The 13,075-nt window shown below is 40.2% G+C and overlaps 1 non-coding gene across 1 annotated transcript; it reads right to left on the reverse strand.

Moving 5' to 3' along the window:
• Positions 1 to 500: 500 nt before the first annotated feature.
• On the reverse strand, positions 501 to 604 carry LOC126070734 (U6 spliceosomal RNA). The gene has a single exon (XR_007516261.1). It is a non-coding gene; the product is annotated as a U6 spliceosomal RNA (small nuclear RNA).
• Between the last annotated feature and the right edge of the window lie 12,471 nt (positions 605 to 13,075).

The raw sequence follows: 13,075 nt of genomic DNA on the forward strand, positions 1-13,075 counted from the left end.
GATATTTACTAGGGATGAACGTAAAACCCTAACTTAGGTCCAGAAAACCAAATGCCTAAGTACTAGAAGTAGATGACCTGGTTTAATTGCATTCCTGGAGCTTAATAGTACACTGAAAGTTCAATATAAATTAATACTGGAGCCTGACTGCCAAGGTATGTAATTAGGCAATGTTAATAAAAATACCAGTATGGAAAAATGAGGATAATAATATTTTTATATATGTTATAGAAACAGTTTGGGACAATGCATTTCAAGGGAAAAATTATAAAACTATGGTATGCTCCAAGAAAAACAATCAGAATAAGGAAAGGTCTGAAGGTCACATTATTCACTTGGGGACTGGTTGAGGGAAGACATAGAAGGGACATGCCATGTTTCTCTTCATGCTCAAGAGAGAGAAGTCTTATTCTGTGTAGCTCGACTTAGATCAAAAGGAAGAACTACAGAAGTTATAGACTAAGAGAACCCAAATCTCAGTCTATAAGAAAGAATTTTCTACAATTAGGCCCGTTTTTACAAATTTGCATGTCGTCCTTGGGCAGGATCCATGCTTACCTTGTCTGTATTGTTCTAATTTTAGTACATGTGCTGCCAAAATGACCAGGTATACTGACTTTTGATGGAATTAGTCTATTTTGGGAAAAGCAACATACAGTCTCCTTTATTTATTCATTGAACTAATATTTCTTGGGTATCTATTAATATTCCCAAGGTATCATGCTAAATGTAAGGAATGCAACTGGAGGTATATGACTTCTGCCCTATTGGAGCTTACATTTTAAAGTTTGTTTATCAAGTGTTTGTTGGGTTCAGGCTGTATGACAGACTTGTCCTATACCCCAGGGATATAGTGACAAAGGCTTCTGTTCTCATGGTGTTTACAGACTAATGGGAGAGGAAGAAAACCTTAAACAAATAAATACACATAAGCTTACAGGTTAGATGGCCATTTGTGCTAAATAGGACAGGTCCTAAAAGAGGGGAAAAAAATTGAAAACTAATATAGTTTAGTGAGGTCAGGGAAAGTCTCTGTAAGAAAGTGATGTGTGTGTCAAGATCTACAGGATGGACAGATTGCTGGGAAAATATGGAAAGAACAGCATGTCCAAGAGAGTGTTCAAGGAACTGAGAGAAGGCCAGAGTCACTGAAACAGAGTAAACATGGGAGATAGTGGCAGGAGGTGAGTTTGGTGAGGTGGGCAATAGTCAGCCCAGGCAAGTCTCATGGCTCTTCTAAGAATTAGTTTTATTCTAAATGCAAGTGGAAGCAATTTTAATAGGAAAGTGATATAATAAAATAAAAATACTTTAAAGAAAAAAAGTCCTCTGGATTCTGTGTGGAGAATGCATTGGAGAAGAGAAAATCGGATGTGGCAAAAACAAGGACCCTATTGCTATTCGGAAACCCTGGTGGCATAGTGGTTAAGTGCTACGGCTGCTAACCAAAGCATCAGCAGTTCAAATCTGCCAGGCGTTCCTTGGAAACTCTATGGGGTAGTTCTACTCTGTCCTATAGGGTTGCTATGAATTGAAATCGACTCGACGGCACTGGGTTTGCTTTTGGCTTTTTTTTTTTTTAATTGCTACAGTCTACATGAGATATAAGGGTGTTTTGGAAGAGGAGGGAGGGAGAGGACATGGAGAACAGTGGATGAATTCAAAGTGCATTTCAGAGTAGATTTAATAGCACTCAGCAGCCATACTGATTTGACTTGCACTGGTTTGATACAGAAATTCAGAAGGATACAGAAATTCAGAAGGAGGAGGATTTTCAGTCTGGTTCCTATAACAGTATGGACTGTGATACTGAGAAAATTAGAAGAGCAACATGTTTGGGGTAGTGGTAAAGATCATGGATATGGGTTCCTTTTGGACGTGTGACATTTGAGATGACTACAGATGTCTGTTACGGGTTGAATTGTGTTCCCCTAAACTATGTGCTGTAAATCCTAACCTCCATGCCAGTGGTTATAATTCCATTTGGGAATGGGTTTTCTTTGTTATGTTAATATGACAGGATTAGTGTAAGGTGTGTTTTAAGTCAATCTCTTTTGAGATATAAAAGAGATTAAGTAAGCAAGCAAGAGAAGAGAGACCAGAGAAGAGAGATGCCATGCCACATCAAGATGACCCAGGAGCAGAAGCTCAGAAGAGACGAAGACCTTCTTCCAGAACTGAAAGAGAAAGAGAGTCTTCCCCTAGAGTCAGCACCCTGAATTTGCACTTCTAGTCTCCTAAACTGTGAGAAAATATATTTCTGTTTGTTAAAGCCATCCACTTATGCTATTTCTGTTACGGCAGCACTAGATAATTAAGATAGAATTTGATACCAGAAGAGTGGGGTGCTGCTGTAACAGATACCTAAAACATGAAAGTGGTTTTAGAATTGCTTAATGGGTAAAGGCTAGAAGATTTTTAAGGTGCCTAAAAAGCCTAGATTGCCTTGAAGAGACTATTGGAAGGATTATATGGATGTCAAAGGCAATTCTGGTGAGGGCTCAGAAGGAAGTGAGGAGAGATATAGAGAAACTCTCTATCATCTTACAGAATACATATGGTGCCAGCAACACAATGTTGCTAGAGATGTGGACATTAAATGTGCTTCTGGTAAGGCTTTAAAAGAAAACGATGAAAGTGTGATTGGCCAGTGGAGGAAGAACGAAGTTTTTTATGTAGTGGCAGAGAACTTTTCTGAATTATCTTGAAATATTTGGTGGAAGATAGAACTTGTAAGTGGTCAACTTGGATGCCTGGCTGAACAGATCTTTCTCAGCAGGATCTTAAAGGGGTTGTGTGGTTTCTTATTGCTGCTTAGAGTAAAATGCAAGAAGAAAGAGATGGATATAAAAATGAGCTATGTATCAAGGCCCATCAATAGATGAATGAATAAACAAATAAATTATGGTACATACATACAATGGAATACTATGCAACAATGAGGAACAATGATGAATCCATAAAACATCTCACAACATGAATGAATCTGGAGGACATTATGGTGAGTGAAATAAGTCAATCACAAAAGGACAAATATCATATGAGACTACTGTTATAAAAACTCAAGAAAAGGTTTACACACAGAAGGAAACTATCTTTAATGGCTATGAGGGAGGGGAGGGCTGGAGAGGGGAAATCACTAATTAGATAGTAGACAAATTTTAACTTTGTTGACAGGGAAACACAATACACAACATAGGGGAAGTCAGCACAACTTGACAAAGGCAAAGTCATAGAACCTTCCTGGACACATCCAAACACCTTGAGGGACTGAGTTACTGGGGCTGAGAGCTGGGAACTATAGTCTTGGGGGACATCTAGGTCAATTGGCATAACGCAGTTCATAAAGAAGATGTTCTACATCCTACTTTGAAGAGTAGCATCTGGGGCCTTAAAGGCTTGCAAGAAGCCATCTAAGATACATCTATTTGTCCCATCCCATCAGGAGCGAAGGAGAATGAAAAAAATCAAAGACACAAGGAAAATTTTTGCCCAAAAGACTAAAGAGCCATATGACCACAGCCTCCACCAACCTGAGCCCAGATGAACTAGATGGTGCCCAGCTACCATCACACACTGCTCTGACAGGGATCGCAATAGAGGATCTCCAACAGAGTGGGGGAAAAAGGTAGAGCAAAATTCAAATTAACAAAGAAAGACCAGACTTACTGGTCTGACAGAGACTGAAGGAAACCGAAACTATGTCCCCTGGACATCCTACTAACTCAGAACTGAAATCGCTCCCAAAGTCCACCTTTCAGCCAAAGATTAGACAGGCCTATAAAACAAGCAATAACACATGTAAGGAATGTGCTTCTTAGTTCGGTCACATATACAAGACCAAATGGGTAACACCTGCCCAAAAGCAAAGAAGAGAAGGCAGAAAGGGACAGAAAAACTGAATGAATGGACATGGGGAACCTGGGGTGCAAAGGGAGAGAGTGCTGACACTTTGTGGGGATTGGAATGAATGTCATAAAACAATTTGTGTATAAATTTTTAAATGAGAAACTAATTTGCATTGTGAACTTTTGCCTAAAAAAAAAAAAAAGCACAATTAAAAAAAAAAGAAAAAAAAACTGCAGAAAATGAAAACAAAACTAAATGTTTTGGAAAGTTCTGTTGCACAAACTAAGGATGTATGTCCTAGAATGTTCAAAAAAGATGTAGCTACACAATCTTTTGTTAAAGAGATTAAGCCTGTGACTTATGGATCTGACCTACTACTGCAGAAGAAAACTTACCAGCTTAGACTGAAGGGGACAGAGAAAGAATGAAAGGAAAGAACTCTTATCTATCTGCCTCTTTGAATTCAACAGGCAGGAAACAGGCCAAAGGAGCTACATCTATTCTCCACAAAGAAAGGACCATCCCTGGAGCAGCTCGGAGATCAGCAGACCTCTTGGAAGGAGCGTGGGAAACAGGACCTTCTCTGTTTTCAAGAGTCGTGCCACGGTCTCCTGTATCTTGAATGGTGGGGCCACAGCCTCTTAGGTTTCAGTAAGTCAGATCTTAGCCAACTTGGTTCCGGCATGTGGGGCTGCTGTTAAGGTGTGCCAGGGGGATGGGGTCATTGCCCAAAGCTGAGGAAGCAGGGCTGACATGTCCAAGGAGCAGAAGAATGAGCCTGCTGTGGCCAAACAGGTGGGGTCACCACTCAGATGGACTTGGAGAATGGGGCTGCTGAAAACCAAGGGAGCAGAGTTACCATCCCAGTGGACATAGGAAGGTAGACCCGAGGCCCAGGGACAAGGGGCCTCTACCCAGAATCGAGAAGGTTTGGCCAACACCCAGAATCTGGACAGCAGGGCCATTGCCTAGATGGTCACAGAGAAGAGAGGATTATTTTCAAGCCTTGAGAGGTAATGTAAATTATTCTGTTGGGTTTTGGACTTGCTTGGTGTTGTTATCCCTTCCTTCCCCCCAGTTTCTCTCATTCGTAATGGAAATGTCTGCCTTGTACCTGTTCCATCATTGTACTTTGGAAACCATTTATAATCTAGCTTTCACAGGTTCACAGATAAGAGGAATTTTACCCCAGGATGGAACACTCCTAAAGTCTCATCCATATTTGATTTAGATAATTTAGAAGATAAGATTTTGGACTTGGAGTTGACTTAAGACTTTCCAGATGAAGTGATGGGGTGAATGTGTTTCACATGTGGCAAGAACATGAATTTTGGGGGGACAAAGAGTGGAATGTTATGGGTTGAGTTATGTCCCCCCAATATACGTGTTATAAATCCTAACCTCTATGCCTGTGGTTATAATCCCATTTGGGAATGAGTTTTCTTTGTTATGTTAACAAGACAGGATTAAGGCAAGTTATGTCTTAAATTAATCTCTGAGATATAAAAGAGATTAAACAAGCAAGAAAAAGAATAGAGATAGGAAAAGAGAGATGCCATGCCACATGAAGACTGCCCAGGAGCAGAAGCTCAGCAAAGACAAGGACCTTCCTCCAGAGCCAAAAGAGAAAAAAATCCTTCCCCTAGAGTCTGTACCCTGAATTTGGACTTCTAGTCTCCTAAACTGTGAGAAAATAAATTTATGCTTGTTAAAGCCATCCGCTTGTTTTATTTCTGTTATAACATTACTAGGTAACTAAGGCCATATCCAATTGATATCTTTTAGGAAGTTAGCTATAAGTGACCTGGACTGGAAATACAAATACGGGAATCATTAGTGTAGAGTTGCCTAAGGAGAATGTAGATTGAGAAAAGAATAAGATGAAGGACCCAGTTCTGAGGAATTCTCCCTTTTAAAATTTTGGTAGATCAGGATGAGCTGGCAAAGAAGGTTGTGAACAATAAATCACGGTTGTAGGAAGAAAACCAGGAAAATGTGCTGTAACAGAGAGGAAGGCAGTTTCCAATAAGGGGGATTGTGGACTTTGCCAAATGCTACTAAAAGGTCAGGTAAGATGTGGACTGAAAAATGGCAAATACGTTTGATAACAAGAATGATATAATAGATGAACTTGTTCAGTAACCAATGCCTACCACTCAAAGGTTTTGTTGAGTGAATTAGGTTTCTAAATTAGGTATGTTGTTGGACACCATGAACCCTCTCTGTCTGTAATTTCTGAGTCCTAGAAGAAAATAGAAATAGGTTTTTATATAAATGAGAGGAGGCTCTGATTTTTAAAGTTGGAGAAAGTATGTAATATGGCTCCATGAAGACTTTCATATGCCTTAACAATAAACATTAGATCAGAAGTTATTCATACCACTACTTCAGCAGTGGTAAAAAGGGCAGAGTTGGTGACCATTTATTTCCTCAACTTAGGGGCTGAATCACACATTGGTTATAGTTGTGCATTCTGACACTGTTTATCTACTGTCGTAGGACTAAATGGACAGGTACAACCTCTGCTTTACAGGCCCAGCAGGCTTTGCTCTGGAAAATCAGTCAAAGTTCCTGGACTTGGTGTCCTAGTTCAGACTAATATTTGGAAAATGGTAACAACACATCAATCTGGTCCTTTCAGCACTTTCCCCTGGTGCTCAAGCTAGAGAGGGTCGTCTTTAAATCAATGAAGAATAAAGAAATGACTTTCCACACTGAGACAGTTCCCAAATAATAGTAAGGATGAAGATTTGCTGTGTAAATATTAGACCAAATAAAAATGAAGATTGAGGAAGTACCAAATATTGGATCTTTATTTGTTTAAACCATTTGCTGTCAAGTTGATTCTGACTCATTGTGACCCCATGCGTATCAGAGTAGAACTTTGCTCCATAGGGTTTTCTATGTCTGATTTTTTGGAGGTAGCTCACCAGCCCTTTTTTCTGAGGTACCTCTGGATAAACTCAAACCATCAACATTTCAGTTAGCAGCCAAACAATTAACCGTTTGTACCACCCAGAAAGTCCTTTATTCACTTCCTCATTTTCTTCTTTCTTGACTTTTTTATGGCAGCAGAAAGGGAATTATTGCCACATATTTATTAATTTTTTAAATACATCTGCTTAAAATTGTTTTCATTTATCGTTCATGGGCATTCTATTGGAGGATTGCATGAATGGCACAGTTTATAATGTGTCCCTGAGGAATGGGCTGATTATATTATTTGATGTTCAACTAAGCCATTTAACTGCTCTGTCTCCCTTCGGTTCGCTCATTTTTATCAGGTACAAGGGAGAATTTGAAGCCTCGTTTTGTCAAAAGAAAACTGTGTGGTGTTGACATTCTCAAGACGTCTGTTTTTTAGAAGGAATTCATATAGGTACCTTGTTACCTGAGTTGATTCAAAATGGAGCTTTAAAAATGCAGATGTTCAGATTATGGTCTTTTACTTGTGCTATTTATATTCCTCCTCCAGTACTGAGGGTGACTTTAGAGTCACATTCCCATAATTAAGGTGTTCTCTAGAGGCTTGGGAAACCCTGGTGGCGTAGTGGTTAAGTGCTACAGCTGCTAACCAAAGGGTTGGCAGTTCGAATCAGCCAGGCGCTCCTTGGAAACTCTATGGGGCAGTTCTACTCTATCCCATAGGGTCGCTATGAGTTGGAATCGACTCGACAGCACTGGATTTGGTTTGGTTTTAGTTTCTAGAGCCTTGATAGGTTCCTAGCAATCTGAGAGAATTCAATGGCTTCTTCAGAATTATGTTATATACAGGTCTCATGAAGAGAAATTGCCTAGAAGCCATTAAAATCAGAGACTTTTTTTTTATTGTACTTTAGATGAAGGTCTACAGAACAAACTAGTTTCTCATTAAACAGTACACATAGTCCTTTATGACTCTGGTTAACAACCCCACGACATGTCAACACTCTCACTTCTCAGCCTTGGGTTCTTTATTGTCAGCTTTCCTGTCTCCTTCTGCCTTCTTGTCCTTGCTCCTGGGCTGTTGTGCCCATTTAGTCTCATTTTGTTTTATCGGCCTGTCTAATCTTTGGCTGAAGGGTGGACCTCGAAGTGACTTCATTACTGAGCTAAAAGGGTGTCCGTGGGCTATACTCTCGGAGTTTCTCCAGTCTCTAACAGGCCAGTAAGTCTGGTCTTTTTTTTTTTGTAAGTTAGAATTTTGTTCTAGATTGTCTTCTAGCTCTGTCTGGGACCCTCTATTGTGACCCCTGTCAAAGCAGTCAGTGATGGTAACCGAGCACCATCTAGTTGTTCTGGTGTCAGTCTGGTGGAGGCCGTGGTAGATGTGGTCCATTAGTCCTTTGCACTAATCTTTCCCTTGTATCTCTAGTTTTCTTTATTATCCGTTGCTCCTGAAGGGATGAGACCAGTGGAGTATCTTAGATGGCCACTCACAGGCTTTTAAGACCCCTGACACTATTCACCATAGTCGAATGTAGAACATTTTCTTTAAAAACTATGTTATGCCAGTTGAGATAGATGTCCCCCGAGACCATGGTCCCCACAGCCCTCAGCCCAGCAATTCACTCCCTCAGGGTAAAATCAGAGATTTCCGATAAGATAAATATGAGAAAGGAGATCAATAAGTCAGTCAAAAGGAAGATAAGATAAACATTCTTAAGAATGAAGGTATGTTTCAGCAACTACTATTAAATGCTAAAGGGCCTTTCAAATAAACAAAGAAGCAGAAGAGAAGAATTAGCCTTGAATAGGATGAGGCTGAGTCCCATCATTCTCCTCCAAGTCCAATAATAAGTCATTTTTCTTTATGTAGTTTCTTGATCTACTATTCCTCCACTTAATGCGGCACTTCAATCTACCACTGTATTTTAATACATTATCTTAAACGTGGCCTTTGCAAGAAGGTCCTACTTTGGTTTCTCCTCCATTTTGCCTTCCTGCACACTACTATCTAATTAAATTTTCTAAAATGCTTCTTTTATAGTGACTCTCTAGAGTTCAAAATCCTCCACTGATTTCATGTGTTATGACAATAAAAAATCCCATCTCCTCAGGCTGGCACATTAGAACTTTCAGAGAATCCAACCAATTATGTAAATATATTTCCCCTCATTAATTTTCCCATCAACACACTCAGGGTGTTTCTACCTCTGCATTTGCTCTTGTTGTTTTCCTCTCCTGTAATGCTCTAATAAAACTGTTGCCATCAGCTCGAACCAGGGGCTGATTACCCAGTAAGCAAGGTAAGCACGGGCTTACTTGTGCTTACTTACTAATCTGTAGTGAACAATTTCACATCTGTCCCTGTCAGGGATTATAAATTTGAAAAGAGGTTTGATTCTGTAGAAAGGTGCTGTGGAATTGGCAGAGAGACAGACGCCAGCCCTACCTAGAAGTAGAATCTTTGATGTGGTGAAAAAATGTGTAGTTGTTCACTACAGATGATCTGATAATGAAGGTAAACGCCTTGTTTACCCCACCTTTTGGATAATCTGCCCCTACTCACTACCTTGAATTGTTATGCACTTTCTACCTTTACTGGAAACCCTGGTGGTGTAGTGGTTAATGGCTATGACTGCTAACCAAAAGGTCGGCAGTTTGAATCCACCAGGCACTCCTTGGAAACTCCGTGGGGTCGTTCTACTCTGTCCTGTAGGGTTGCTGAGTCAGAATCGACTCGACAGCAATGGGTTTTGGATTGGTTTCTACCTTTATACCTGTGGGTTTCTGCATCTAGATTGTTCTCCTCTAGGGCAGGAGAATACTGTTTTTGATGCTGTATCTCCCCAGCTGTCCAGTACTCAGGACTCCTCCACAGAAATGCCTGGCCTGAGGTCAGGGGGACCTTCAGGCCAACAAAGCCTAGATTCAAGGTGCTTTCCAACAAGACAGGAAGAAATAGTAACCTGAAAGCCTAATTATAAAGTGGGAATGAAGAAAGACAGCTTTTACCAAATATTTTAGCAAGTGTGATGTGCAATAAAGTGTTTTTATCTTTGTATCTCTCATTTTTTAAAACCAATTTCCTCGTTTTTTGTCCTGAACCATGTTTCTGAGATCCTTCAGGAATTTGTTTTCTTTCAGTCTTCTCATCACCCCTAAGCACATCTTGTTAGTCGACTAAGACATGTTTTCTCTTCCAAATAATCTGGACAAAATGCTTTATTTCATTGTCTAAACTTTTCTCTCCTTTCAGTTGTAACGTTTGATTTCTTTTTTATGTATTTGTTTCTTAAACTTTGTTGTTACTCATTCATATTCTCTTGCTGGGTCGGGAGAGATTCTCTCTCTCCCCCTGCTCTTTGCTTTTTTCCTTTTCTTTAAACAGTTATCAGCTAAAGGCATTGATTAGCATTCTATACAGAATGCATCTTACTTTCAATTTAGCACAAGGCTATAACCCCTTTTTATTCCTTATGTATGTACATGATGTTCTCCGAATGTTTACATGGGAACTGAAGATAAGGTTTTACAATTAATTGCATCAGAACAATGGCTTACAGCCATTAATAGTTTAAATTTTTCTGATAATTAATACTTTTTTTTCCTTTTTTTCTTCTCTTCACAGAGGAGCCCTGGTGTGCAGTGGTTAAAGTGCTCAGCTGCTCACCAAAAAGTTGGCAGTTAGAATCCAAAAGCTGCTCTGCAGGAGAAAGATGTGGCAGTCTCCTTCCCTACAGATTTACAGCCTTGGAAACCCTGTGGGGTTGCTGTGAGTCGAAATCAACTCAATGGCAGTGGGTTTTTTGTTTATAGGGAGATGAAAGGAGCCCTGGTGGCACCCTGGTTAAGGCTCTCAGCTGCTAACTGAAAGGTCAGTTGTTCGAATACACCAGACACTCTGTGGTAGAAAGATGTGGCAGTCTGCATCTGTAAAGACTTACAGCCTTGGAAACCCTTTGGGGCAGTTCTCTGTCTTGTAGGGTCGCAATGAGTTGAAATCGACTTGACAGCAGTGCGTTTGGTTTGAATTGGTTTTTGCCTTTACTAACCTGTGTTTAATTCTCCTGCATCATTTAGGAGAGAAAATGTCTAAGGGAAAATGTTACTGCAGCTTATCCACATAGGATGCAGTGAACAGTATTGTCAGATGTATAAAAAGGACGGGTGCTGTTGTCATTTTTAAAATAAAAGGATGTCTTTTCTAGTCATGTAATCACATCAACTCTTCCTCCACTGAAGTGGTGGTTTCCTTCCTTCTGATTAAAACCTGTTCTTATTTTAACAGACCTTGTCCTAATCTCTGAGACGCTATTTACTCAGCATTAGAGTAGAGAGAGATCAACTCAGAACAGTTGCCCAAATGTGAATTCTGTTTGTCCCAGGAGAGGAGTGGGTGAAAGGGGTACATAAAATGTCGGTGAGCATATTTCATGTCAGTACTTAGATGGCTTGGCTGACATATCCTCTTGATCCTGGCAGCAATTTACTCTGGACTGGGACCAGAAAAGTCAAATTCCTTCTGCATTGAAAGATTCCCAAACTGCACAAGAAAATTTATTTATGTGAAGAATATTACTTTTTAAGTCATGACTATAACATATGCTTCTCTCTCTTTTTTTTTTTTTTTCTTCCCTCCTTCCTTCCTTCCTTTCCCTCTCTTTCTTTTATTATTTATTTATTTGGCCACTTCTAGTCAGTGTTCACTCTTATACTTTGACCGTATTTTTGTGCACCTTGCAGAGAATTTGGTTTCCTTTAGCAGAGTAGCCTGAATGGCCATTTGAAACACAAGAGGCTTGAAGGTATCCATACATTTTGGTATTCTTATTTTGTCTTGTTTTAGCTTACTGTGGGGCCCTTGTGGCACAGTGGTTAAGCATTTGGCTGCTAATCAAAAGGTCTTCAGTTCACAACTACTACAGCCTCCACCAGACTGAGTCCAGCACAACTAGATGGTGCCCGGCTACCACCACTGACTGCTCTGAGAGGGATCGAAATACAGGGTCCCAGACACAGCTCAAGAAAAATGTAGAACAAAACTATAACCCACAAAAAAAGACCAGACTTACTGGCCTGTCAGAGACTGGAGAAATCCTGAGAATATGGCCCCCAGACACCATTTTAGCTCAGTAATGAAGTTACTCCGAAGGTTCCCCCTTCAGCCAAAGATGAGACAGGCCCATAAAATAAAATGAGACTGAAGGGACACACCAGCCGAGGGACAAGGACTGTCAGAGCAGCTGGTGGTGGTAGCCAGGCACCACCTAGTTGTGCTGGACTCAGTCTTGTGGAGGCTGTGGTATTTGGGTTCCATTAGTCCTTTGCACTAATCTGTCCCTTGTGTCTTTGGTTTTCTTCATTCTCCCTTCCTCTAGAGTTATTAGGAAATTTGCCTACACTACCCAGATCCATCAGGGGAGCCATGGTTAAAATTGGGCTCCATTGCCCATTATTTTAACCACTACTTTATAATAGAATGATTGTTGCTGTTAGGTGCTGTTGAGTTGGTTTTGACTCATAGTGACCTTATGAACAATAGAATGAAACACTACCCAGCCCTGTACCATCCTTACAATCGTTACTACATCTGAGCCCATTGTTGCAGCTACTGTGTCGATCCATCTTGTCGAGGGTCTTCCTCTTTTTTGGTTGACCCTCTGCTTTTTCAAGCATGATGTCCTTTCCCAGGGACTAGTCCCTCCTGATAATATGTCCAAAGTACATAAAACAAAGTCTTGCCATCCTCACATCCAAGGAGCACTCTGGCTGTATTTCTTCCAAGATGGACTTGTTGGTTCTTCTGGCAGTCCATGGTACATTCGATATTCTTTGCCAACACCATAATTCATAGGCATTAATTCTTCCTTGGTCTTCCTTATTCATTGTCCAGCTTTTGCATGCATATGAGGTGATTGAAAACCCCATGGCTTGGGTCAGGAGCCACCTTAGGGTTGCTGTGAGTCAGAATCAACTCGATGGTAATGGATTTGGTTTTTGGCTATGCATCTTGTAAGGGGATTGAATTCAGGCAGTTCCATTCTTCAGCTCAGGTTTTAACCACAACTAATGTGCTCCTTTAACTGTTGACTAGTTCTGGAATAGAGTTCCAGTGATTTTTGCATAAGAGTATCAAAACAAATTTCCTGCACTCCAAAGAACAAAAATAAAAGTAAAAATATAATCATCTTGTAACATGGAATTACTTAAAAAGATCACTTGCACATTCCAGATATTAAGTCAGGTGACTTGTAAGTAAGTGAGCTTGTAAACCAGGTGACTTAAACCCTCAAGCTAATTC

Source organism: Elephas maximus, chromosome 2 (genome assembly GCF_024166365.1).
Source record: "Elephas maximus indicus isolate mEleMax1 chromosome 2, mEleMax1 primary haplotype, whole genome shotgun sequence".
NCBI classification, from domain to species: domain Eukaryota; kingdom Metazoa; phylum Chordata; class Mammalia; order Proboscidea; family Elephantidae; genus Elephas; species Elephas maximus.